The sequence below is a fragment of the Cololabis saira genome, chromosome 23 (genome assembly GCF_033807715.1).
Source record: "Cololabis saira isolate AMF1-May2022 chromosome 23, fColSai1.1, whole genome shotgun sequence".
Classification (NCBI taxonomy): Eukaryota; Metazoa; Chordata; class Actinopteri; order Beloniformes; family Belonidae; genus Cololabis; species Cololabis saira.
In genome coordinates, this window is record NC_084609.1 from 5182002 (window position 1) to 5208181 (window position 26180).

Genomic DNA, 26180 nt, shown 5'->3' on the forward strand with positions numbered 1-26180 from the left:
CTACTGTACATCCATTTCTGAAGAACGAGCTTGCAAAGCACTGATCGAGTGTCTCTTTAAAAAGGTGTGCAAAGGTTCAGTCCCATGTGGAAGTAAGAGTCGTTGCAGCTTCTGCTGCAAAAGCGGGTCAGTCACCATTGACCTCCATGTTAAAATGTCCCATCATATCCCCGACCTGCATCAGCAGCAAGCAGTTTTTATTCTTCCATCAAATCAACATGTGAAAATAGAGCTGTAAGCAGTACTCGAGTTGTAAAAAAAAAAAAAAATCAGAGTAAGAAAAATCTTTCAGTGGAACAAGATTTTGTTGCTTGTAATAAGAAGTTAAATCTTGTCCCACTGGCAGATTCTTCTACTTATTTCAAGTGAAAATGTACTTAAAACAGGTGAAAATTGTCAAATAAGTTATTTTTCTGGTGTTATTTTTCTGGTGATGACTCACATCTCGAAACCACATTCATTGATGAAATGATATAAGGGATAGAAAGGGGGGATGGCAGTTTTACAGGGGGGATGATTTGGACCGTTTTTATTTCAGGGGGGGATGCCATACCCCCTAATCCTCCCTCAACTCCAGTACTGGCTGTAAGTGTCTGCCGGTAACTGCAGATATTTCAGCGGGGATCAGCTGAAGGAGCTGGTGGCCACAGCAAACTTTGATTGGCTTTCCAGGCAAGATGTCTGCGAGCCCCTTCAGAAACCAACAGGTCACATGACTGATGCTTCGTCTTGGTCCTTGGATGTCTTTTGCATCGTGTGACACATCCTAATGTCCCTCTAATGCAGGGGTCAGCTCTTTAGCGCCGCCCTAGTGGCTCCTGGAGCTTTTGCAAAAATGTTTGACCTTTTTTTTTCCTTTTTTTCTTCTTTTTTCCTTTTTTTCTTCTTTTCTTTTTTTCTTCTTTTTTCCTTTTTTTCTCCTTTTTTCTCTTTTTTCCTTTATTTTTTTCTTCTTTATTCCTTTTTTTATCTTTTTTTCTTTTTTTTTCTTCCTTTTTTTCTTTATTTTTTTCTTATTTTTTTCCTATTTTTCTTCTTTTTTTCCCTTTTTAATCTCGGCATTTCAACTTTTTTCTCAATATTTCTACTTTTTTCTCAACATTTCCACTTTTTTCACAAAATCCTGACTATTTCCTCGACATTTCGACTTTTTTCTCAACATTTAGACTTTTTTCTCGAGATTTCGACTTTTTTTGGAAATAGATGGGGGAGGGAAATGTATTTTTTGTTTTAATATGGTTTCTATAGGAGGACAAACATGACACAAACATTCTTAACGTTTTCCAATGCTGTAAAAATGTGTAGAATAAATATTAAATTTGAACATTTCTGTTAACGAAGATTTGCGTCAGAGCCTGCGACACACGTTTCAACCAGCAGGGCGGCACCAGGCAGGAGGCTGTTGGAAACAAACCGGCCAAAGGGATTGTTTCCAAAGGGTAAGAGAGAAAAATAACTGAGGAGAAAAGAGGATTCAATGTTTCTTGGACCTAATCATTTGCATTTGTTGCCTGAATGTTTGCTCTGTAGCGAGAAGTTGTCCAATAACAAAAAGAGTCATGTGGAAAGACATTTGCATGCTACATTTGCAGCTGAGGACCCAGTTATAACTAATATAGATACATGCAGCATGTGTTGCCTTCATTCTAAGGCTTATACAAGACTTTTAATTTTTTGCGGCTCCAGACATATTTGTTTTTTCTGTTTTTGGTCCAATATGGCTCTAAAACATTTTGAATTGCTGACCCCTGATCTAATGTACGGTAATGGAAAACTACACAGCAAAAACAGCCTTAAAATAAGCCTAATATTCCATATATCTAGTCAAAAATGTCTTATTTTAAGCTAAATATCTTGAGGGTAAATGAGTAGTCTCAAGTAGTCTTTTATTTTACCTTCTTGGAAATAAGTTTCTGCCATGCATTTTGTCCAAAACCATCGTTTGGAGGGAACTTTTCAAAAACACTGTCATCAAGTTGTGACATTGTAACAACGGATCTGGATGAAAGGATTAGTTCCTGTTTGAAACATCATTGAAAAAAAACTGTAAGCAGCATAAAACAACATTCAATCTCATGCATAAAGCCTTACTATTCACACGTCACACGGAGCTCCTATGAATATCCTGCCAGTGATTCATCTCATCTGCATCTCTCTCCATGTTTTACACATCCTTTTATTTATCGTTTCTTTTCTTTTTCTTTATAAGGATTAGTTTCAGTTTCGTCTGTTACATATTCACCTCTACGGTACGTCTTATGTGCTTAATGATACTGTTTGTAATAAGAAAACCAATAAAACGGGAATTAGGAAAAAAAAAAAAACAGTCAGACTTCATATGTTCGTTATATGATGCATCGTAATATATTGGTTGAATGTCGACTTCTAAAGTCGTGCAGGGAAACGCAGCCCAGGCCTTAAATATTAACTGTCACGTACGTCATGATGCAATAATTTAATGATTTCTCCAGGCCTGCCCTGGTCATGTGACAAGTCTATAAACACGACTTTGTTCAAATATAACTGACCCAATTAAAGCAAAAAAAAAACAAACGAAAAAAACGTCTTAAATACCCCGATCGACTTCCCTTAGACTTCAGACTGAATAAAAACGATTCAGGCCAATTTGGCTGCTGAAATAATCTCTTATGCCCCGTTTCCACGTAGCAAAAACTGTGGTGTTTTCATGCGTTTTGGCCGTTCGTTTACACGAAAACGAAGCTCAAAGTCACCAAAAACCATCATTTCTGAAAACTCCGGCCAAAGTGGAGATTTGCAAAAACTCTGACTTCACGTTTGCATGTAAACAGAGAAAAAACTGACATTTAGGCTTCAGAACGTCACATTATGCAACAGAGACGTCACCGGCGTCATGTGTGCGACCTGTGTTTACAATTTGTTTGGCCACGTGTTATTTGTTGATGTTTTTTTCCAGGATTCTGATTGGCTAGCATGACTTTATCTTCTCGTTACACTGCCCCCTGTAGGTTTGGCTGCTCATAGCACCTTAACACCGTATTTATGCGAGTTCGTGTAAATGATGGTATTTTTCAAAACGTAGAGGGGGAAATATCCTTTTAGAATAGAATAGAATACTGTAATTCTATGGCGGGTATTGCACGATTCTATGGCAGGTATTGCACAATTCTATAGCAGGGATTGCACGATTCTATAGCAGGGATTGCACGATACTATGGCAGGTATTGCACGATTCTATAGCAGGTATTGCACGATTCTATAGCAGGTATTGCACGATACTATGGCAGGTATTGCACGATTCCATGGCAGGTATTGCACGATTCAATGGCAGGTACTGCACGATTCTATAGCAGGTATTGCACGATTCTATAGCAGGTATTGCACGATACTATGGCAGGTATTGCACGATTCCATGGCAGGTATTGCCCAATTCCATGGCAGGTATTGCACGATTCTATGGCAGGTATTGCACAATTCTATAGCAGGTATTGCACGATTATATAGCAGGTATTGCACGATTCTATAGCAGGGATTGCACGATTCTATAGCAGGTATTGCACGATTCTATGGCAGGTATTGCACGATTCTATGGCAGGTATTGCACGATTCTATGGCAGGTATTGCACAATTCTATGGCAGGTATTGCACGGTTCTATGGCAGGTATTGCACGATTCGGTCAGTATTGCACATAGAAAAAGTCAGTTTGAGTATTTAGCAGTATTGAGTTTATGGCTGAGTATAGTTATTTTTTGTAAATACCTGGCTATGTGTAAAGTGGCCTTAGATGTTTTTAGCCACAAACGAATTGGACCTCGATATTACAGGAAGGAAGGAAGGAAGGAAGGAAGGAAGGAAGGAAGGAAGGAAGGAAGGAAGGAAGGAAGGAAGGAAGGAAGGAAGGAAGGAAAAAGGAAGGAAGGAAGGAAGGAGGGAGAAAGAAGGAAGGAGAAAGAAGGAAGGAAGGAGAAAGAAGGAAGGAGAAGGAAGAAGGAAGGAAGAGGAGGAGTAGTAAGGAAGGAAGAGGAGGAAGGAAGGAAGGAGAAAGAAGGAAGGAAGGAAGGAAGGAAGGAAGGAAGGAAGGAAGGAAGGAAGGAAGGAAGGAAGGAAGGAAAGGAGGAGTAGTAAGGAAGGAAGAGGAGGAATGAAGGGAGGAAGGAAGGAAGGAAGGAAGGAAGGAAGGACGGAAGGAGAAGGAAGGAGAAGGAAGGAAAGGAGGAAGGAAGGAAGGAAGGAAGGGAGGGAGGAAGGGAGGAAGGGAGGAGACAAGGAAGGAGAGGGAAGAAGGAAGGAAAGGAGGAAGGAAGGAGAAGGAAGAATGAAGGAAGAGGAGGAAGGAAGGAAGGCAGGAAGGAAGGAGAAGGAAGTAAAGAAAGGAGGAGTAGTAAGGAAGGAAGATGAGGAAGGAAGGAAGGAAGGAAAGAAGGAAGGGAGGAGACAAGGAAGGAGAAGGAAGAAGTAAAGAAAGGAGAAGGAAGAAGGAAGGAAAGGAGGAGTAGTAAGGAAGGAAGAGGAGGAAGGAAGGAAGGAGAAAGAAGGAAGGAAGGAAGGAAGGAAGGAAGGAAGGAAGGAAGGAAGGAAAGGAAGGAAGAGGAGGAATGAAGGGAGGAAGGAAGGAAGGAAGGAAGGAAGGAAGGAAGGACGGAAGGAGAAGGAAGGAAAGGAGGAAGGAAGGAAGGAAGGAAGGGAGGGAGGAAGGGAGGAAGGAGAAAGAAGGAAGGAAGGAAGGAAGGAAGGAAGGAAAGGAGGAGTAGTAAGGAAGGAAGAGGAGGAATGAAGGGAGGAAGGAAGGAAGGAAGGAAGGAAGGAAGGAAAGGAGGAGTAGTAAGGAAGGAAGAGGAGGAAGGAAGGAAGGAAGGAAGGGAGGGAGGAAGGAAGGAAGGAAGGAAGGAAGGAAGGAAGGAAGGAGAAGGAAGGACGGAAGGAAGGAAAGAAGGAAAGAAGGAAGGAAGGTAGGAAGGAAGGAGGAAGGAAGGAAGGAAGGGAGGGAGGAAGGGAGGAAGGGAGGAGACAAGGAAGGAGAGGGAAGAAGGAAGGAAAGGAGGAGTAGTAAGGAAGGAAGGAAGAGGAGGAAGGAAGGAAAGAAGGAAGGAGAAGGAAGTAAAGAAAGGAGGAGTAGTAAGGAAGGAAGATGAGGAAGGAAGGAAGGAAGGAAGGAAGGAAGGAAGGAAGGAAGGAAGGAAGGAAGGAAGGAAGGAAGGAAGGGAGGGAGGGAGGGGTGGAGGAAGGAAGGAGAAAGAATGAAGGAAGGAAAGGAGGAGTAGTAAGGAAGGAAGGAAGAGGAGGAAGGAAGGAAAGAAGGAAGGGAGGGAGGAAGGGAGGAAGGGAGGAGACAAGGAAGGAGAGGGAAGAGTAGGAAGGAAAGGAGGAAGGAAGGAGAAGGAGAGGAAGGAATGAAGGAAGGAGAGGAAGGAAGGAAGGAAGGAAGGAAGGAGGAAGGAAGGAAGAAAGGAGGAGTAAGGAAGGAAGAAGAGGAAGGAAGGAAGGAGGAAGAAGGAAGGAAGGAAAGGAAGGAAGGAAGGAGAAGGAAGAAGGAGAGGAAGGAAGGAAGGAAGGAAGAGTAGGAAGGAAGGAGAGGAAGGAAGGAAGGAAGGAGGAAGAAGGAAGGAAGGAAGGAAGGAAGGAAGGAAGGAAGAGGAAGGAGTAGTAAGGAAGAAGGAAGATGAAGGGAAGGAAGAGAAGGAAGGAAGGAAGGAAGGAAGGAAGGAAGGAAGGAAGGAAGTATATAATAAGGTAAGGAAGGAATTGAAGTAAGGAAGGAAGAGGAGGAAGGAAGGAAGGAAGGAAGGAAGGACGGAAGGAGAAGGAAGGACGGAAGGAAGGAAAGAAGGAAAGAAGGAAGGAAGGAAGGAAGGTAGGAAGGAAGGAAGGAGGAAGGAAGGAAGGAAGGAAGGGAGGGAGGAAGGGAGGAAGGGAGGAGACAAGGAAGGAGAGGGAAGAAGGAAGGAAAGGAGGAGTAGTAAGGAAGGAAGGAAGAGGAGGAAGGAAGGAAAGAAGGAAGGAAGGAGAAGGAAGAATGAAGGAAGAGGAGGAAGGAAGGAAGGAAGGAAGGAGAAGGAAGTAAAGAAAGGAGGAGTAGTAAGGAAGGAAGATGAGGAAGGAAGGAAGGAAGGAAGGAAGGAAGGAAGGAAGGAAGGAAGAAAGGGAGGGAGGGAGGGGTGGAGGGAAGGAAGGAGAAAGAATGAAGGAAGGAAAGGAGGAGTAGTAAGGAAGGAAGGGAGGGAGGAAGGAAGGAAGGAAGGAAGGACGGAAGGAGAAGGAAGGACGGAAGGAAGGAAAGAAGGAAAGAAGGAAGGAAGGAAGGAAGGTAGGAAGGAAGGAAGGAGGAAGGAAGGAAGGAAGGAAGGGAGGGAGGAAGGGAGGAAGGGAGGAGACAAGGAAGGAGAGGGAAGAAGGAAGGAAAGGAGGAGTAGTAAGGAAGGAAGGAAGAGGAGGAAGGAAGGAAAGAAGGAAGGAAGGAGAAGGAAGAATGAAGGAAGAGGAGGAAGGAAGGAAGGAAGGAAGGAAGGAAGGAAGGAAGGAAGGAAGGAAGGAAGGAAGGAAGGAAGGAAGGAAGAAAGAAAGGGAGGGAGGGAGGGGTGGAGGGAAGGAAGGAGAAAGAATGAAGGAAGGAAAGGAGGAGTAGTAAGGAAGGAAGGAAGAGGAGGAAGGAAGGAAAGAAGGAAGGAAGGAGAAGGAAGAATGAAGGAAGAGGAGGAAGGATGGAGACAAGGAAGGAGAAGGAAGAAGGAAGGAAACGAGGAGTAGTAAGGAAGGAAAAGGAGGAAGGAAGGAGAAGGAAGGAAGGAAGGAAGGAAGGAAGGAAGGAAGGAAGGAAGGAAGGAAGGAAGGAAGGAAGGAAGGAAGGAAGGAAGGAAGGAAGGAAGGAAGGAAGGCTGAAACCGCAGCCTCATCCAGATCATGAACCTCCGGGGAGCTGCAGGTTGTGAGGACGAGGCGGCTGCTAAGAGACGGAGCCACAACAATCACCGGTTATCTCTCCGGTGCACGGCAGTCACGGTTCAGGACAGAAGGACACACTCAAAATCCTGTCGTTTCCGTTCACTATTCGATTCTTGAGGAACTTACACCTTACTTAGACTAAGACCGCTTCAGTTACCGACTGCACTCACACGACGCACAACCTCCTTGAGGAAGAGGCCAACCGGCTCCAGACTATATTTAATACAGACACGTCTCACCTTTAACTTGAACCCGACCTGTTCAGCCTCCTTTCAGCACAGGAGACGACTCAATTTCTTCTCCGGCTGCCTTTTTTTTTTTTTCACCTTGCACTCTGACTCTTACCTTTATTTATCTTTTTTTCAAGTGTCCAAGTGTCCTTTCTTTTCTACCTCAGTTTAGTTTTTATCTATTATATTTATACCGGACTGCTATGACAACAAAATGTCCCCTTGGGGATGAATAAAGTCAATCTATCTATCTATCTATTGTCATGGAAAAAATCAAACATTATAGGCTTTATAACAAAAGGTCAACAGCTGTAAGGAGCAGGATGTAAGAGGGGGATATAAAAGATGTAAATGCAGATGAAAGGGTCACATCTCTTTTGCAATGTATACCTTCCTGTAAGAGGACTAGCACCTACGTGTCGGGTGCAGGGGGCCACAGTGTCCCTTGAATGACCCGTCAGGTTTCCTGCCTTTCATCTAACCTGTCAGGGCCTACCTATTCCCATATAAAAAGAAGTATAACAACATGTTGCCCTCAGGCCCTATTTCCACGTAGCAAAAACCGTGGTGTTTTCATGCGTTTTGGCCGTTCGTTTACACGAAAACGAAGCTCAAAGTCACCAAAAACCATCATTTCTGAAAACTCCGGCCAAAGTGGAGATTTGTAAAAACTCCGTCTTCACGTTTGTTTGTAAACGGAGAGAAACGGATATTTAGGCTTCAGAACGTCACATTATGCATCAGAAACGTCACCAGCGTCATGAGTGCGACCTGTCCCAGTGCGCAAAAAGACGTCTAAACAACGTCTTTTTAAGGTCGCAGTTTTGACGTCCCAGGAGGGTACAGGAATGTAACGCCAGATGACGTCTTTTTTTTACGTTCTTTTGACGTCGGGTATCAACGTCAACAGGACCTCCAGATAAGGGCCAATTCTAGTCCAAAACAGGTCATTAGGGACGTCTTCCTAACGTCTTTTTCGACATTGGAATGGACGTCTTTCTTTTACGTTCTTTTGACGTCGGGTATCAACGTCACTAGGACCTCCAGATAAGGGCTAATTCTAGTCCAAAACGGACGTCTTCCTAACGTCTTTTTCGACATTGGAATGGACCTCTCCCCTCCTTACCTCAGTAGTGCAGCCATTAAAGGACTACTCTAACAGAACCATAATTTGCCCATTATCTACTCTGCCTCATGACTATGGATACCCTAAAACACCTTTTTAATTTCAAAAAAACAATTTCAGATTCCGGGGACAGCAGCTGTTTGGATATGGCAACTAGCTATAATGTAGTTTCCATAACACCATTGTATGAAAATCAGCTGCTGTTCCCTGAATCTGAAATTGTGTTTGGAAATTTCAAAGTGTTTCAAGGCATTCATAGACATGAGGGTGAGTAGGTAATGGCAAATTATGGTTCTACATTTGAGGAGTCCTTTTAATGTATTCTACCCAAAACTCAATTTGCTAAACGAGATCACCATAGACAAACAGGTCACCTCTTACCCATAGGCTGGTTAAATTAAGATTGACGATTTTCAAAGCAAATAGTTAAACACAGTTTAACACCCAGCAATGGTGGCATTTTAAGAGAGTTCTTGAAAAGTAAGACTTGAACAGTAAACAAAGCCGATCTTCAGACAAATGCGACAATCTCACCCACACCAGACTGAAGTTCCTTGATGCTCCATGTATGCAAACAATACAAAATAGCATTTCATGACAATTATTTTGATTGCATTTTCAAAAGAAATCACAATTCAGTATAATCAAAATTCACTGGTTTTTAGAGAGCAATAAAATAGGAACATTTTTTTTCCATTTTTAAAACAGAGCATGCAATACAAAGTAAAATTCAAATAGTAACTGTGACAGCCTGGCTCTTACAGCCATGACAAGGAGGGAGACACACCATGATAAGGAATAATAAAATACGTTTATTAATAAGAAACGACTTAACTTAAATATGTCCAACAAAAGATTACAAAACATGGGATGTGGATGTCAGTAAAGTAAGCATGAGGTGCATGTTGTGTGAGTGGAGAATGTAGATGTGTGTTGTAGGATGCAAAACGAAACAACAGGATAAAAAAGGAAACTAAGGCTGCCACATCACCGACCAGGTGCCTGCAAGTGAAGGAAGAGAGAGAGAGAGCATAAATAACCGGCGTTCTACTGAACATTCAGTAGAATTTTTTTTCCAAAGCATTACAATAATAAATATATTCAAAACTTTCCCATTTTAAATGGAGAACACAAATAAAAAATGGTAACAATCAGTAAAATCAAGATGTTACATAGTTTTAGTAACATTTATCATTCCAACACAATAAAAACACAAAAAAGCAACACTACAACCCTGTAACAGCTAAGGACTCAATAGAAATGATCCTCAAATACAAAAGCTCTCTGTTTATATATACATAGCATGCAGGACAGGCGAGGATGACTCCTTTCCAAACTGTATGGCAATGGGCTGCCCGATGTACTGTAAACATGCACCTGTGTATGTGTGTGTGTGTGTGTGTGTGTGTGTGTGTGTGTGTGTGTGTGTGTGTGTGTGTGTGTGTGTGTGTGTGTGTGTGAGAGTGTGTGTGTGAGAGTGTGAGAGTGTGTGAGAGCGCAGTCCTCAGTGCAGAATTTGCTGTCAGGATCTAGGATAACCTCGCCTCACTGCTGACGTCTCTGTGGTGCATGCTTCAGATGGCCAGCGCTGGTTTGCTTGATGAGGTCTTCTGTTGCCGCCTTGTTGAACCTCATACCTCCTTCTGCAAGAGTAGAAGACAGTGACATTAAGAAATCTGCCATCAAATGAAAGGGTTGATATTATAGCTAAAAAGGCCTTAGAGCAGGAAAGTGTAAAAAGAGTCAGTCAGCATGGGAGAATGAATCAAAGGGTAGAAATCCATTTCTCTTTACAACTGAATGTTAGGTCAGTTCCATTCAGCTCTTCTTCCAGAAAAGACTTAGCGAAGTTCTGCAGAATGAGGTTGGGTCATTGTGGGCTCAATCATTATTTACACATAGTGGGAAAACATCCGACTGGGTTACAGTATGTGGATGTGGGGATCCTTTTGAATAAATTTGGGATCATTTCTTTTTGTTTATTTTCTTGTTTTGGCCCTAAAGGAGAACCATCAGCTATTGTGGCTAAGGAAGTGATTCGTTTCTTGCATGAAACTGGACTGTACGGTCGGATCAAAAGATGCTTCAACCCTATTGACTAGACACATTTGCAGATTTGCAAAACTCACCATGCGTTCAAAGTTACTGTTGTCAATGAGATGCACTTCCTCCTTGTCAAACTGCTCCATGGTCTCCATCCTGACGATGTTACCGACGTGTGCAGATGTTTGTGGAGAATCTTTTTTTCTGAAACGCTGAAACAATCCCAAGATTATTACGATTAGAAACAATCGCAAGATTATTGAGATTTGAATACGACTCAAAAAGGAAAGATAATTAAATGTTAACCCATTGATGCCTGGTGCATGCCATGGAAAAAGGAAAAGACTGTTAGTAATACGTAATTATTTACAAATACCCATGCAAAACAGAAACATCATAAAAAATGACACAGTAATGCTTAGATGAATTATCTTTTTAACTGTACAGTTCTCTTTTTTTCTCAAGGTAAGTATTTTCATACATTTTTCACACATTTAATAAACCATGAATTATGGTATTTTTTTATCCGTTTACCAGATGAAATAAAATGAATTTCAACACTATTTTTAACCATTGCACCCGTTATGTATGAAATTAACTGAAAATAACAAAATGCACCTTTAACACACATTAAAATAATACATTCAAGACTTCAGAGTATCTGCCTTGTTATGAATTAACTTCTTTAGCAGGCTTTAACACACACCTCATAACAGTGCATCTCAGAATAAAACCGAAAATACACACACAGAGCAGCAAAATAAATAGCTAATAGATAATCCGAGCAAAATAATGGCTTTACCTCTTAACACACACAGTGAAAAGTAGCCGTAAGTAAAATTTCGTAAAAAAAGTTTTTTACAAGTTCACCGGCATTTCATGCACACATGCATCATGTGGCTACTGCTGTTAGCATTCGCTAGCTAGCGCGAGCTAGCTCGCTCAGGTAACTCACCAGTCTCTGCCGAAAACAACTCACAGGTCTTCAAACACTTCTCCGCTTCCAGTAGGTATAGTTTCCAGAGTTTTTCTTTGCTCCTAAGTGAGTTAACAACCGCTATTTGTTTAATAGATTGTGACTTTCTTCTATATTTCGCATCTGCTCGTCATTGCTGCATGTCTGGGCGCATTCTCTCGCTCTCGCTCTAACTCTCGCGAGACCAGGTGGAACTCTCGCGAGAATAGGGTGGAATTACCATGAGAGCTACTTTCCCACACAAATAATATTAAAATTGGGTGTGTGCAAAATTAATATAATTACAGATTAATAACCAAATGAGAGTTAATAAATAAAATAAACATTTACAAAGAAACAATAATATTACCAGTCCCAATTTTCTACTGGGTTTTATATATATATATATATATATATATATATATATATATATATATATATATATTCAACTATCGACTGGGTTACATAAACAATACAAGATATATTCTTCTTTAATCAAATACATTTCTTGCACCTGTTTTAGACGTCTGCATGACGTCACAAAAAATAACCCAACCAGAGGTTGGGTAAGATATTGAACTGCATATTGACGTCTTATGGACGTTCATATTTAGACGTCAAAGAATTGCACGTCTTATGGACGTTCATATTTAGACGTCAAGGAATTGCACGTCGTATGGACGTTCATATTTAGACGTCAAAGTATTGCACGTCGTATGGACGTCTAGAAATGGTCTTCGACGGACCGACCAAATATAGACCAGATCTGCACGTCACCTGGACCTCCAATGTTTGCTGGGGTGTTTACAATTAGTTTGGCCACTGTCAATATTTTCTTGTATGTTACCTGTTTTATATTCTAAAGTCACACTTAAAAGTAACTCCACTTCTCTGTCACTCCAAACCAAAGACTCTTGTTCATCTTGGAAGTAACTGGAAGTTACTCGTGTCATTTGTTGATGTTTTTTTCCAGGATTCTGATTGGCTAGCATAACTTTATCTTCTCGTTACACTGCCCCCTGTGGGTTTGGCTGCTCATAGCACCTTAACAGCTATTTATGCGGGTTTGTGTAAATGATGGTATTTTTCAAAACGTAGAGGGGGAAATACCGGCTATGTGTAAACATGGCCTCAGACTCAACTGTCCAGCCTGTGAAGGTCTGTGCAATTTATGCAACTTGCCACAACACTATCTATCTATCTATATTTTTATTCTCGTGGAGACAAAACTGCAACCAATCTCAACTACAAGATTGTTAACTGGTTCCTTTCTCTCATTTTGGTTCTTAAAAAAGACAAAATCACTTCCATGAACATAATCTGATTAAACCTGTTTAATGTGTCAATAAAAGTAGTGATCCATCATTTCCTGGAACAATTTAATCAGCAACGCTTTATATTAAGGTCCCTGTAATAAGCACTAGTTAATAGATAATAAGCTTATAAGTCCTTAAAGGTGCTTATTAACATTTTTATGTGTATATAAAAAATATATAAACATTAATAATGTAATTATAATATAGTTAATATCAGAGTACAAGACATTTATTAGAACTTATAAGAAACTTGTTAACAGTATGTAGATGCCTAAGAACATTAATAAAAGCCTTGTGAGTATCTTATGATTGTCCATAATAGCTTTACAAACATTTATTAACTCAACAAACCCACCCATTAAGTCTTTGGCATGCCTTTACTAATCTTTTTTTGTTTGCTTTATTAATATTAAAATATACTTTATTGCTCATAAAGCTTTATAAGGGCCTCATCACCTATTAAATAATTCTTATTACAAGGACCTTAATATAAAGCGTTACCATGTAATCTGTGAAACTATGACTTTATATCAGTTTCTTCTAACATTCGTGAATAGTTTGAGTGGTTTTTGTTGCATCTTCTGGTGTTTTACGGCAGTAATTTGTCCCGTTGGGTCGTCCAACACTGTCACTGTGCCAACAAGTATTCCAGCCTCGGCCCTTTAAGGCTTCTATTTTCCACGAGATCAAAGAAACAAAACACAACTTGTTAATTTGTGAGCTTCAGAGGTTCCGACACCATGAGTACTACCAGGGACACCATTCCCACCTCCCAAACCCCCACCGTTTCCAGCGTTAACGCTCAACTAAACCGTCGCCTCATGTTTAACAAACACCAGAATGGAATCAATTTTCTCAGGGAGGTATTCCCTAATGAGTCCAGCCATTTCTTTGAATTGCAGCAGGAAGTCTGCACGTGGGCACGTTGGGAAAGAGAGCCGAAAAAACTGCCCAAACTACACTGAATATTAAAACAGCGTCTGCAGAGATTGTGAATAAGGTGGTTTTGGACAGAGGTGTCTTCAGTATTCACATTCATTACTCAGGTAGAAGTATAGATACTAGAGTTTAAAAATACTCCTGTAGAAGTTGAAGTATCAACTCAAGTTTTTTACTCAAGTAAAAGTATAAAAGTACTGGTTTCAAAACTACTTAAAGTATAAAAGTAAAAGTAATGTAAGGGGGAAAAAAGCCATTAAGGACAAAAGCCATTGAAAATGAATGAATCTTAGTATAATGTAAATATATTAAAGAAGCATATATGTGTACTATTGAGCATTAGCCCTTGTGCTGTCTTTGGGTCAAGGAAGGAGGAAGAGAAGAAGGGAGGAAAGAAGGAAGGAAGGAAGGAAGGAAGGAAGGAAGGAAGGAAGGAAGGAAGGAAGGAAGGAAGGAAGGAAGGAAGGAAGGAAGGAAGGAAGGAAGGAAAGAGGAAGGGAAGAAGGAAGGAGAGAGCAGGAGGAAAGAAGGAAGGGAGGGAAAAGGGAAGGAAGGGAGGGAAAAGGGAAGGAAGGGAAGGAAGGAAGGAAGGAAGGAAGGAAGGAAGGAAGGAAGGAAGGAAGGAAGGAAGGAAGGAAGGAAGGAAGGAAGGAATGGAAGAAGGAAGGAAGGAAGGAAGGAAGGAAGGAAGGAAGGAATGGAAGAAGGAAGGAAGAATGAAAAGAAGGAAAGAAGGAAGGAAGGGAGAAAATAAGGAAGGGAGGAAATAAGGAAGGAAAGAAGGGAGAAAACAAGGAAAGAAGGAAGGAAGGAAGGAAGGAAGGAAGGCAGGAAGGAAGGAAGGAAGGGAGAAATGAGGAAGGGAAGAAGGAAGGAGAGAGCAGGAGGAAAGAAGGAAGGAAGGAAGGGAAAAAAGTGCAAAAAGTCAAACTTCAGAGGCATGTTATCATTTATCCTAACCTTTATTGGAATGTACATCCAAGTTTAGTTGCAGGAATCTGAGGGAACGGATGTAAGAACAAAACTGGACAAGAACATCTGAAACAACCACAACCAAATTCACTCTATCCGGATGGAGCAATTTAACTGGATAGTTTTTATTAAAGGACAAAATGAAATAGAGTAACGAGGCTGTTTTTAAAATGTAAGGAGTAAAAAGTACAGATAATTGTGTGAAAATGTAAGGAGTAAAAGTAAAAAGTAAAAAATAATTACTCCAGTGAAGTATAGATAACCAAAATTTCTACTTAAGTAAGGTAATGAAGGAAGGAAGGAAGGAAGGAAGGAAGGAAGGAAGGAAGGAAGGAAGGAAGGAAGGAAGGAAGGAAGGAAGAAAAGAGGAAGGAAGGAAGGAAGGAAGGAAGGAGGGAGGGAGGGAGGGAGGGAGGGAGGAAGGAAGGAAAGAGGAAGGAAGGAAGGAAGGAAGGAAGGAAGGAAGGAAGGAAGGAAGGAAGAAAAGAGGAAGGAAGGAAGGAAGGAGGGAGGGAGGGAGGAAGGAAGGAGGGAAGGAAGGAAGGAAGAAAAGAGGAAGGAAGGAAGGAAGGAAGGAAGGAAGGAAGGAAGGAAGGAAGGAAGGAAGGAAGGAAGGAAGGAAGGAAGGAAGGAAGGAAGGAAGGAGTAAAAAGTACAGATAATTGCGTGAAAATGTAAGGAGTAAAAGTAAAAAGTCGTCTGAAAAATAATTACTCCAGTGAAGTATAGATAACCCAAACTTCTACTTAAGTAAGGTAACTAAGTATTTGTACTTGGTTACTTGACACCTCTGGTTTTGGAGTTTGCGTTAACGGGGAATCATCTGGAGTCTCTCCTGATATCCGCGGTGGGGCTGTAATGAAGAGTCATGAGGTGTAAACATGCACTCAGCGATGCAGAGGAAGGCACAGTCTCGCTGGCATTTCCTCTTCCTCCCTCCATCCAAACAAGCCCGTTAGAGCTGCAATTATGGGGAGGAAAGCATGTATTTATAGCCGGGCGAGGATCAACGGCAGAACAACTAGTTGTGTGGCACGGGAGGCGGTTTATATTTAACGTTTCTCTTGTGATGTCAACACGTGGCTGGTACGTTGCCATGGTTTCTCCTCCGAGACAGGGCGGGCGCTTTCTTATCAGTCCAGCGCAGAGACAGACGAGAGAGAGGGAGGGCAGGGAGAAACAGGCAGACCGAGAGGGCCGGAGTGGGAGAAAATAAAGAGTGCTTACAGGTTTAAAAAAGGGGAAAGCGATAACGTTTAATGGCTCGGGCTGTGTAGGACTTTGTTCGGCTGTCTGCACGCCGGAGATCATTTATTGACTTTAAATGTATTATTTACACAAACCCTCCACTTGCCCTCCATCTTTCTCTTCTTGTTAAGCATCTCTGACACGGAAATGCGTCGCCTCTATGCGCCGGTAAGGTGTCATGTCCAGTACTCGAGTTGTAAAAAAAAATCAGGGGGGATGGTGGATTTTATCATATGGGGACAGATAATTTGTGCTGATTACAAATAATATAATATATTACAAATAATAGCAGTGACCAAAACACCTGCAGAAATACTGCAGGAATGACATAGCAGCAGTTAAATGCAGCCTTCTGTAAGCTTTAAATATCCACTGGGCTTACATCAAATACATCAAAACACAACAATAAAAAACACTTTTCTGAACTTATCAATATGACTCTGTCCTTCACAGGATAAGTAACATGGATCACTGCAAAAACTCACAATCTTAACAAGAATAGTTGTCTTATTTCTAGTTAAAATGTCTCATTTTAGTAAGAAAAAAATCTCATCACACTTACGTACGACTCTTACCTCCTCCACTTTTTATTGGTGGATACGTGGAAGACGAATGATTTAAAATGTGAAAGTATTTTTCTGTTTTAGTTACAACTGAACGATATTCTGAGTTATTGTGAAAGAGTTGGATAAAGTTCGACTTCCCAGACTGTTTTGTTTCGCTTTATGTTCTATCATGTACCTTATAACCTGGGGCCCCTGATGATCTGCAAAATACACTGCAAAAACTCAAAATCTTAACAAGAATATTTGTCTTATTTCTAGTTAAAATGTCTTATTTTAGTAAAAAAATCTCATTACACTTAAAACAAGACTCATCACTGGAAAAAACAACAATTTTCATCTGTTTCAAGTAGATTTTCACTTGAAATAAGTAGAAAAATCTGCCAGTGGAACAAGATTTTTTTGCTTGTAATGAGAAGATAAATCTTGTCCCACTGGCAGATTTTCCTACTTATTTCAAGTGAAAATTTACGAGAAACAGGTGAAAATTGTCAAATAAGTTATTTTTCTGGTGATGACTCAAAGGCCCAGTCCCAATACTCCCACTTCCCCTACTTTTCAGCCCTACCCCTAAATTTTGCACGTTCCCGTGAAGGTAGTGGTGTCCCAATTCCTCTTTTCAGCTAGGGGTAGTGCGGAAAACGAGGGCGAGTGGTTATGAATCTGGCCCTACGGATCGAGGGATTTCCGATCCTCACTAGTTGACCGAGGGCCAGAAAAATTTCCCAGAATGCTTTTCGTCGTCATTTGCGGACTGAATAAAAAAAAAAAACATGGCGGACATTTCTTATTTTTTAGTGAATAAAATCAATATTTTGAGTTAGTTTCTGCATAAAAATGCGTTTTGATTACATTTCCATCGAGAAATATATATTTTACTTTCATAATATTCACTCAGTGAATGTACACAATCACTCGCTTGCCCGTTGTTGCGAAGTCTTTTTCAAACCTCGCCAGAATAAAGGCTGATTTATGGTTCCGCGTTACACCAACGCAGAGCCTACGGCGTCGGTTACGCGGGGACGCACACCCTACGCCGTAGGCTCTGCATCGATTTAACGCGGAACCATAAATCATCTCCGGAGCCGGCAGGCAGAAATCCCGAAATTTTCGAAATTTTGGTAGTGAGGGAGGGCTAGTGGAAGAAAGTAGGGGGTGTATTGGGATTGGCCCTAAATGTTGAAATAGCAGTAAAACCACATTCATTGATGAAATGACATAAGGGATGGAAAGGGGGGATGGCAGTTTTACAGGGGGGATGATTTGGACCGTTTTTTGTTGGTCTCTATTGTGCACTTTATGATTTGGCGCTCTTGTTTCCGTGCTTTTATTTATTAGTGCATTCTGTCAAATTTTTAAATATTATGGTTATTATGTCTTATTTCAATTAATCTTAATATTGTATCTGCTTAGCACTTTACCTGCCCAGGGACTACAGGCGGAAATTAGCAATTGTTGCTATAACCTGGCTCAGAGCATCTCTTCTTGTTTTACAAGATTAATGTTTTTTTTTTGTGCATTGTCCCTGTTTTAAATAAATAAATTCAATCAATCAATTTTATTTCAGGGGAGGATGCCCCTCATCCCCCCTCATCCCCCCTCAACTCCAGGACTGCGTGTATAAGCCATGACACGAGTCTCGACGCCTAAAAAGAGGGAATGAACTCTTGTTTCCGAAGCCTCGAGTGTCTCGACGCCGTCAACTCTGGTCGTCACCGTTTACTCCCACGGCGATGATGACACCCTCATCCCCCCTCAACTCCAGTACCGGTCATGTCAGTATAAGACAAGAGGACAGGAGTTCAACGCGAGATGCTACAGTATCTGCAGGCTGACAGAAGATGAAGAAGCCGGCCGGCACCTCGGGTATCCGCTTTGCCCTCGAAACTCCAGCCTCCAGCGATAATCCCCCGTCACATTGCAGCACTATGAATAGCCGAGTCTAGGAAATATCAAGGTCTGTGCCCGGGGTCCGCTGGCTTAATACGTCTTAAAATATGTTTTCATTCAGAGAACCGATCATTACAAATATGACACTAACTTCACGCCGTGCCAACTGCTCATAATCGACTCAAAGCTCAGCTTTGGGGTCGTACGTATGCATTAAAAAACCCTTTTCCACGCATCATCGCCACGGGAGTAAACGGTGACGACCCGAGTTGACGGCGTCGAGTTGACGGCGTCGAGACACTCGAGGCTTCGGAAACAAGAGTTCATTACGTCTTTTTAGGCGTTGAGACTCGTGTCATGGCTTATACACGCAGTACTGGAGATGAGGGGGGATGAGGGGGGATGGCATCCCCCCCTGAAATAAAAACAGTCAAAATCATCCCCCCTGTAAAACTGCCATCCCCCCTTTCCATCCCTTATGTCATTTCATCAATGAATGTGGTTTTACTGCTATTTCAACATTTAGAGTCATCACCAGAAAAATAACACCAGAAAAATAACTTATTTGACAATTTTCAACTGTTTCAAGTAAATTTTCACTTAAAATAAGTAGAAAAATCTGCCAGTGGGACAAGATTTATCTTCTCATTACAAGCAAAAAAATATTGTTCCACTGGCAGATTTTTCGACTTACCGTATTTTTCGCACTATAAGGCACCTAAAAGCCTTTAATTTTCTCAAAAAACAACGAAGTAACGGCGGTAAAAACATCAGGAATCGTCACAGACGTTCAAGACAACAGCAGCGACGCTGACTCGCATTATGGCGACGTTGACGAGACGGAGCAAAGCTGGTTTTTATTTTGTTGACAAAGTTTGACATACGGTACTTTTCTCCTTGTTTTTTTTTTTTGCATTTGCTGTAGGATTTTGTAGCATTTCCTGTAGCAGCTCCATCAGGTAGATACGTAACTCAACCCCAGCCACTATAGTACGGTATTTTACCATATATTTAGTGCGCCTTATAATGCTGTGCGCCTTATATATGGAAAGGTTTTAAAATACGTCATTCGTTGAAGGTGCGCCTTATAGTGCGGAAATTACGGTAACTTCAAGTGAAAATCTACTTGAAACAGGTGAAAATTGTTGTTTTTTCCAGTGATGAGTCTTGTTTTAAGTGTAATTGAGATTGAGATTTTTTTACTAAAATGAGACATTTTAACTAGAAATAAGACAAAAATATTCTTGTTAAGATTTTGAGTTTTTGCAGTGATCCATGTTACTTATCCTGTGAAGGACAGAGTCATATTGATAAGTTCAGAAAAGTGTTTTTTATTGTTGTGTTTTGATGTATTTGATGTAAGCCCAGTGGATATTTAAAGCTTACAGAAGGCTGCATTTAACTGCTGCTATGTCATTCCTGCAGTATTTCTGCAGGTGTTTTGGTCAATGCTATTATTTGTAATATATTATATTATTTGTAATCAGCACAAATTATCTGTCCCCATATGATAAAATCCACCATCCCCCCTGATTTCGTTTTTACAACTCGAGTACTGGTAGTACGGATGCATTAACATGTTCTCAAAACCCTTTTCCACGCATCATTGCCACGGGAGTAAACGGTGACGACCCGAGTTGACGTCGTCGAGACACTCGAGGCTTCGGAAACAAGAGTTCATTGCCTCTTTTTAGGCGTCGAGACTTGTGTCATGGCTTATACACGCCGTAACGCTGCGTCGTTATCTACCACAACACGTGGGGGCTGTGTGGATTTAACTGGAACTGGGAATTTATGGGAAATCTGAGAGTAAGTGAGAAAGACACAGGAAGAGGAGGAGAGCCCAGAAAAATGCAGTGATTACATAAAAGTCCTTAAGCGGTGTCATCAGTGGGAAGCTTGAGGATTTGAGGTGTCACAGCTGAGGATGTTCGGGCTAAAAATGGTGCTACAGCAACATTCGTACACAAAAAATAGAAAAAGGAAAAACAGTTCAGGCATCCGGAGAAAGAATGTGGAGGAAATGGAACAGGAATGCAGCTTGGCCGTAAAAACCTAAAATACAACGCTAATATATGAATTTCTTTAATGTAACTTCAAGCTTTTAACTGTCGACAGTCTATGTCTCCAGTTTCCTTCCCCGGTTAAATAAAGGGGAGTAATAACATGTTTTTAGTGCTGGATGCAGGAGCAGCCTCGGCGAGCGTGTGTTGCGTGCACGCTGGAATAAGTGAAGCGTTAAAGTTGTTGCCGTGGGCAGTTGGACGAGGTGAAGCACCATGACTCACTTTCACTAATGAAAAGACAAAAACACTGTTTTCTCACGTGTTTCCACAACATCTGATGTCTCTTATGGCTGAACATTTAGAAAAAAACAGCAGATTTATCTACATCTTTTGTCACAAAACCCAACTTGCATCGAAATCTATGAACAAGTTCAACTTAAGAGATACGTGCTCCGTTAGAGAAGCCTCTCGGCGTCCCTTTAGGCGTTCGAGGCTATAGCCCAGCCTCATTCCTGCAGGCGTTTGAGGCTATAGCCCAGTTCTCTCCAGCTGTGGATCGCCCTGACCCGGTGGTACAGTTTTGGAAACAGATACTTCACTCATACCGCTTTCCACCAAACTGGTTCCAGGGCTGGTTCTGGGCCAGTTCTGGTGCTGGTTCACAGCTTGAATAGCTGAGAACCAGTTTGTTTTTCCACAGCTCGGGTGCTAAGGGGAGCCACGACATTACGTAGCTGCAAACGTCAGTTACGTTGCTGCATTTGCATTGGCGCGAAATTGAAGCAACAACGTATTTGCTCTAATACGGACTTGGTCCATGTAGCACCTCCGTGGACACATCTCTAATGGTGCTTTTACACTAGTACCTACTCAGCGCGACTCAACACTCCTCGTCACGCCTCCACTCGCCTTGCCCTCGTTTGTTTCTAGACACCCAGATGAGAAGTAGGCGGGAGCGAAGCTGCTGTGACGTATTTGATTGTGTATCTAAACGAAGAAGACAACAACACTAAAGATGTAGAACCTGGAGGAGATGATAGATGTGCTGCTGGATCTGTGGCTTGTGTTTGATATCAAGTTAAAAATGAGAGTGAGAGAAGCTTCAAGCGGCAACGCTTTTTTTTGTTTGTTTGTGTCGGTGCTGCTGAAAAGTCAGCTGGAGCCGCGAGCAGCTATGAAGAGACAGATCTGGTAGATCTGGTCGTTCCTTATCTCCGTCTAGATCCCTTTTTAATTCTCTCCTCAGCACCAGGTTTATGAACATCTGCACCTCAGAGTTGGATCACCAAACAGACGTTTGTGCTGCCATTGCCTGTTGAATAAAATCGCTGATTTCCTCCTCCTGACTCAAACGTCTGACTCCAACCCCCCGACCAATCAGTGGCCTGTAGTGTGATGACGTCAGATGCAGCCGACTCAGCCGCTTAGAACCTCGGCACAATAGATACAGAAAAAGTATCTACTCGGCACGTTAGACCCGCCTCCACCCGTAGTGTAAAAGCTCAAAACGGGGGCGAGTCGAGTCAAGTCGCGCTGAGTAGGTACTAGAGCTGTTCGATTAATCGATTTTAAATCGTAATCGCGATTATGTAATTAGAACGATGTTAAAACTTGAAAATCGTAAAATCGATTTTTTACTTTTTTATTTTTTTTTTTACCTTGTCTGCACACATATTAATGATTGATACCATATTAATGATTGATGGAAATACCTCTCAATACCTGCGACAAGTGCCCCATGGGAGAGGCTCAATAGTGTAGGAGGGGGCGTTGTAACGGCCGCCGGGCATCCCTCAAGCCAGATTTGGTAGACCGGCTCGTGTTCCTTGCAAAAAACTTGCAAATGTGAATAGCAAATGTAATGACTGACATTACACACCTCTACCTCCTTCATGGGTTGCATTATTATTTAGCATGCAAAGACCAAGTTTAGTTTAATTAGAAAATGTCTTGTTTTATTTAATTGGAAATATAACTTACTGTATGTTTGCAAGTGCTGATTTGCTGATTTTTTTTTTCAGAGAAAAAACTTTATATTTTATTATATTTTTTAAAACTTTTTTTCAACTTATTTTACAGAGTTTTGCACTTTATTCATTCATTTTTGGTTTAATAAGAGCAAAGTTTGCACTTAAAGCCCAATGGGGCAAATGTTCAATAAAAAAACAGCATATTTGAAATCATTTCTTTGCCTTTTGTCAATTCACAAAATAATCGTAATCGTAATCGAAAATCGGATTTTGAGAGAAAAAAATCGAGATTTTATTTTTGGGCAAAATCGAACAGCCCTAGGTACTAGTGGAAAAGCGCCTTAAGAGACAGGTTGTTTCCTCCTCAGACCCATGATGCTTTGCTGCATCCAGATTCATTCTTATTGGAAAATGTCTCTGTCTCCCAGTCTTGCTATTGCCGTTAACTCCACCCCCTCCGCTTAAGTAAGCGGTTCTTTCTTCTAGCCCAGCAAAGAGTTGGTGCTACTTTGGAACCGGTTCTTCTGGCCCGGAGTCAGTTCTTTGTCAGTTGAAACAGAAAGGCCGGTTCTAAACTCAGCACTGGCCCAGAACCAGAACCAGAACCAGAACCAGAACCAGTCCTGGAACCGGTTTGGTGGGAAAGGGATATGTCTGACCCCAGTAGAGCGGGCAGAATCGACTGTGAATTTGAGCAAATGAGAATTTTCAAGTTACTTTAGTGGGGGGGCTTGTTGGGTTTGAACTGTGGTTCTCCTCACCGACCTTTGAAGTTTTTCTCCTTCGACACCATTGAAGCTCCTCTCTGCAAACACCACAATTTAAGAAGCCTCTTTTCATTTTGGTCGATGCCAGTTGTGCAGATGATGATGATGATGATGATGATGGGGTATATTATAAGCCCCTTTTCCCCATTGTATCCATGTCTACTGAAGTCACCCAATTTGTCCAGTTAAAGGGTTCAAATCGACCAGAATGTCATGGTTTTCCGACTTTCTCTGCGAATAATTTTGTCCGTACTACATGACACATTTTCTGCAAAAAAAAAAAAAAAAGTACACCACGATGCAATAATACACATTATGGATTGACTTTGACTATGACTTTGTTTTGGTGGTAAAAGCTGTATCAATCAATCAATCAATCAATCAATCAATCAATCAATCAATCAATCAATCTTAGTTTATAAAGCACTTTTCCTACATATATGTAGCATAAAGTGCTTTACGTGTTTAAAAATTGTACAATTTAAAAAGTTAAAACAAAAAAACTTCACCTCAAATCATTATAAAATCATACATTATCAAAAAACAAAAAAATGTAATAAAAATAAAATAATTTAAATTAATTGTATTAACTTTTATTAATAAAATATGTCATTTTATTAAAATAATAATTATTATTATTTAAATTTAATCAAATTAATTTTATTAAATTATTTTATATTTTTAATATTATTATATTATTAATATTTTCAGTCTATTTTTTATTATCATAATTAAAATGTAAGGGTACAAAACATAAAAGTAGTAATCTATTGCTCTAATCGTAGCTTTGCAGAATTTAAAATGCTTCTCATAAAACTATATGATGGTACAAGTAAGTGTGCACTTTTAAAAAGGTATCATGAAAAACGTAGCTGAAGTATTCAGGGATGTGGAGCAAAAAGAGAAAAAAGAAGCAGAGGGACTTAATGGCACAATGACAGTAAAATCAGGACGGAAAAATGAGTGCAGGGTGAATGGATGTTGGAGCGCAGCCACGGTGGGTGATTCAAGTCTATTTCCACCAGCAGGCAAATGAATCGCAGTCAAAAGAAGAGAAGAAAAAAAAATATATAATCTCAAAATAGTGCCCTCTCCCCCTCACCCACCCACCCAACACACACATTATGTATGCATGTGCGGCTTTTTCTCCCTTTGAGACAAAGGGCACACATCAAGGGCATTTTATTAGCAGGCACGTGAGTCCCATGTGCTCTCGTAACAAAAATAGATCCCAAGTCTTCTCCAGCGGAGCTTTGTCTCATCCAAGTGGATCTGCTCTACATAAATGCTGAACCATAAATAAAATGCAACGCTCAGAGAAACGGAGAGAGAGGTGAAAACGTTTGATTGACAGGACCCCGAAGGTTCTGTTTAAGTAAGTTCATGAATAAGTTAATTATGGATTCGGATGGAATTATTTTATTATTCAATGACATTTGGAGCGGCAACAAGGACGTAAACAGTGAACGGGCTCCATTATAACCACTGAGCAGTTAAAAGATTGTCATGTTGAGATAACTGAGCCTCCGCTAGATCATATATCATCAAAATAACCCGAATTATGGCGCCCTATATCCGTATTTAAATCTCTCCCATCTGTGAATAGCAGTGGAAGTCGTCTAAAGTTGATCCAAATGTGTTATTAGGGATGCTTAAGACGGATAATTGAGATGATGAGGCTGACATTTAAAGTCTAGAGATGAGGCTGCGTTTAGCGCGAGGGACGGGTGTGTAGTGGAAAGATGTAATTACTCTGTAAGTTTTGTCAGAACAAGAGAGGGAGGGGGGGCGAAGGGAAATTGGATCCTGGTGTTAAAAGTGGTGTCATCTTACGACTTCTGCCGGAGAATGAACGGGGAACAGCGGCGCGACGACAGAAATACACACTATTTTATAGTATCTTTAAATACGCTGCACATGCCACCAGTGTGTGTGTGTGTGTGTGTGTGTGTGTGTGTGTGGACTTTCCCTGGGTACAGTATGGCAGATGTAAGTGGATACCTAGACTTTGAACTGCGAGCTCCAAATATTTCCATTACCACCATATCTGATGTGTATTTTTACAGTTGTACATTTGCAGATGTTTTTAGTCTCAATTCATGGAAAGTGAATCTAAAAAAAAAGGGGTTTCACAAACCAGTAGTGTCCCCGAAATAAGTATTCACGGCCTGTGCTCTGTTAGTTCCAGCTTTTGTTTAAGTTTGCACGCCGTTCTGAACTATCGATGCGTAAAAGTCATTTGCTTTTCTATTTCAGTCAATTTTATTTGGTGTATTTGTTGAATAGATGTCATTTTCGCACTTTTTTTAAATGATCTTTAGTTCCAGTGTGCAGGATGTAGAGACAAACGGCATGCATTTGTTGAACTGATGGTCATCGGGTCATTTGATTTAGACCAGCGGTCGGCAACCCAAAATGTTGAAAGAGCCATATTGGACCAAAAACACAAAAAACAAATATGTCTGGAGCCGCAAAAACTCGAAATTTCAAGAAAAAATCTAAATGTTGAGAAAAAAGTTGAAATGTTGAGGAAATAGTCAAAATTTCAAGAAAAAAGTCGATAAAAAAGTCAAAATGTCGAGAAAAAGGTTGAAATGTTGATAAAAAAGTCGAAATGTGGAGAACATAGTCAAAATTTCGATAAAAAAGTCGATAAAAAAGTCGAAATGTCGAGGAAAAGGTCGAAATGTCGAGATTAATGTTGAAGTACAATCTCGAGAAAAAAGTTGAAATGTCGAGATTAAAAAATAAATGAAAAAGGAAGAAAAAAAGAGAAAAAAAACGAAAAAAAGAAGAGAAAAAGAGAAGAAAAAGAAAAAAAAGAAGAAACATTTTTTTTTAAAAAGCTCCAGGAGCCACTAGGGCGGCGCTAAAGAGCCGCATGCGGCTCTACAGCCGCGGGTTGCCGACCCCTGATTTAGACCTTAGATTAATCCACCTGCATGTGATGTTACACTTTGACCCATTAACTAATAATAACAACAGGTGGGTTTCCATGAATTGAAGTCCAGTTTCCAACCTAGGAGGCCAGAACCGTCCCGGCCTCCCTCTCTGCTGTGCTTTTCCATTACAGTGATGAACCCGGTAGGATCCAGTGACCTAGTAAACTAACGTCCACGATTGGACGAATGCGAAAGCAAATGTGACACAAGGTCAGCACTGACGGATCTCAGACGGCTCCTGCATGTCTGTTAAACATTTGCATTCACACTTCGGTGGTGGTGATGAATGAGAGG

At 40.9% G+C, this 26180-nt stretch overlaps 1 long non-coding RNA gene across 1 annotated transcript; it reads right to left on the reverse strand.

Moving 5' to 3' along the window:
• Positions 1 to 9107: 9107 nt before the first annotated feature.
• On the reverse strand, positions 9108 to 10827 carry LOC133424336 (uncharacterized). The gene is made up of 3 exons (XR_009770863.1): positions 10405 to 10827; positions 9815 to 9918; positions 9108 to 9277 (listed from the first exon to the last, which is right to left on the reverse strand). It is a non-coding gene; the product is annotated as an uncharacterized LOC133424336 (long non-coding RNA).
• Positions 10828 to 26180: the final 15353 nt, after the last annotated feature.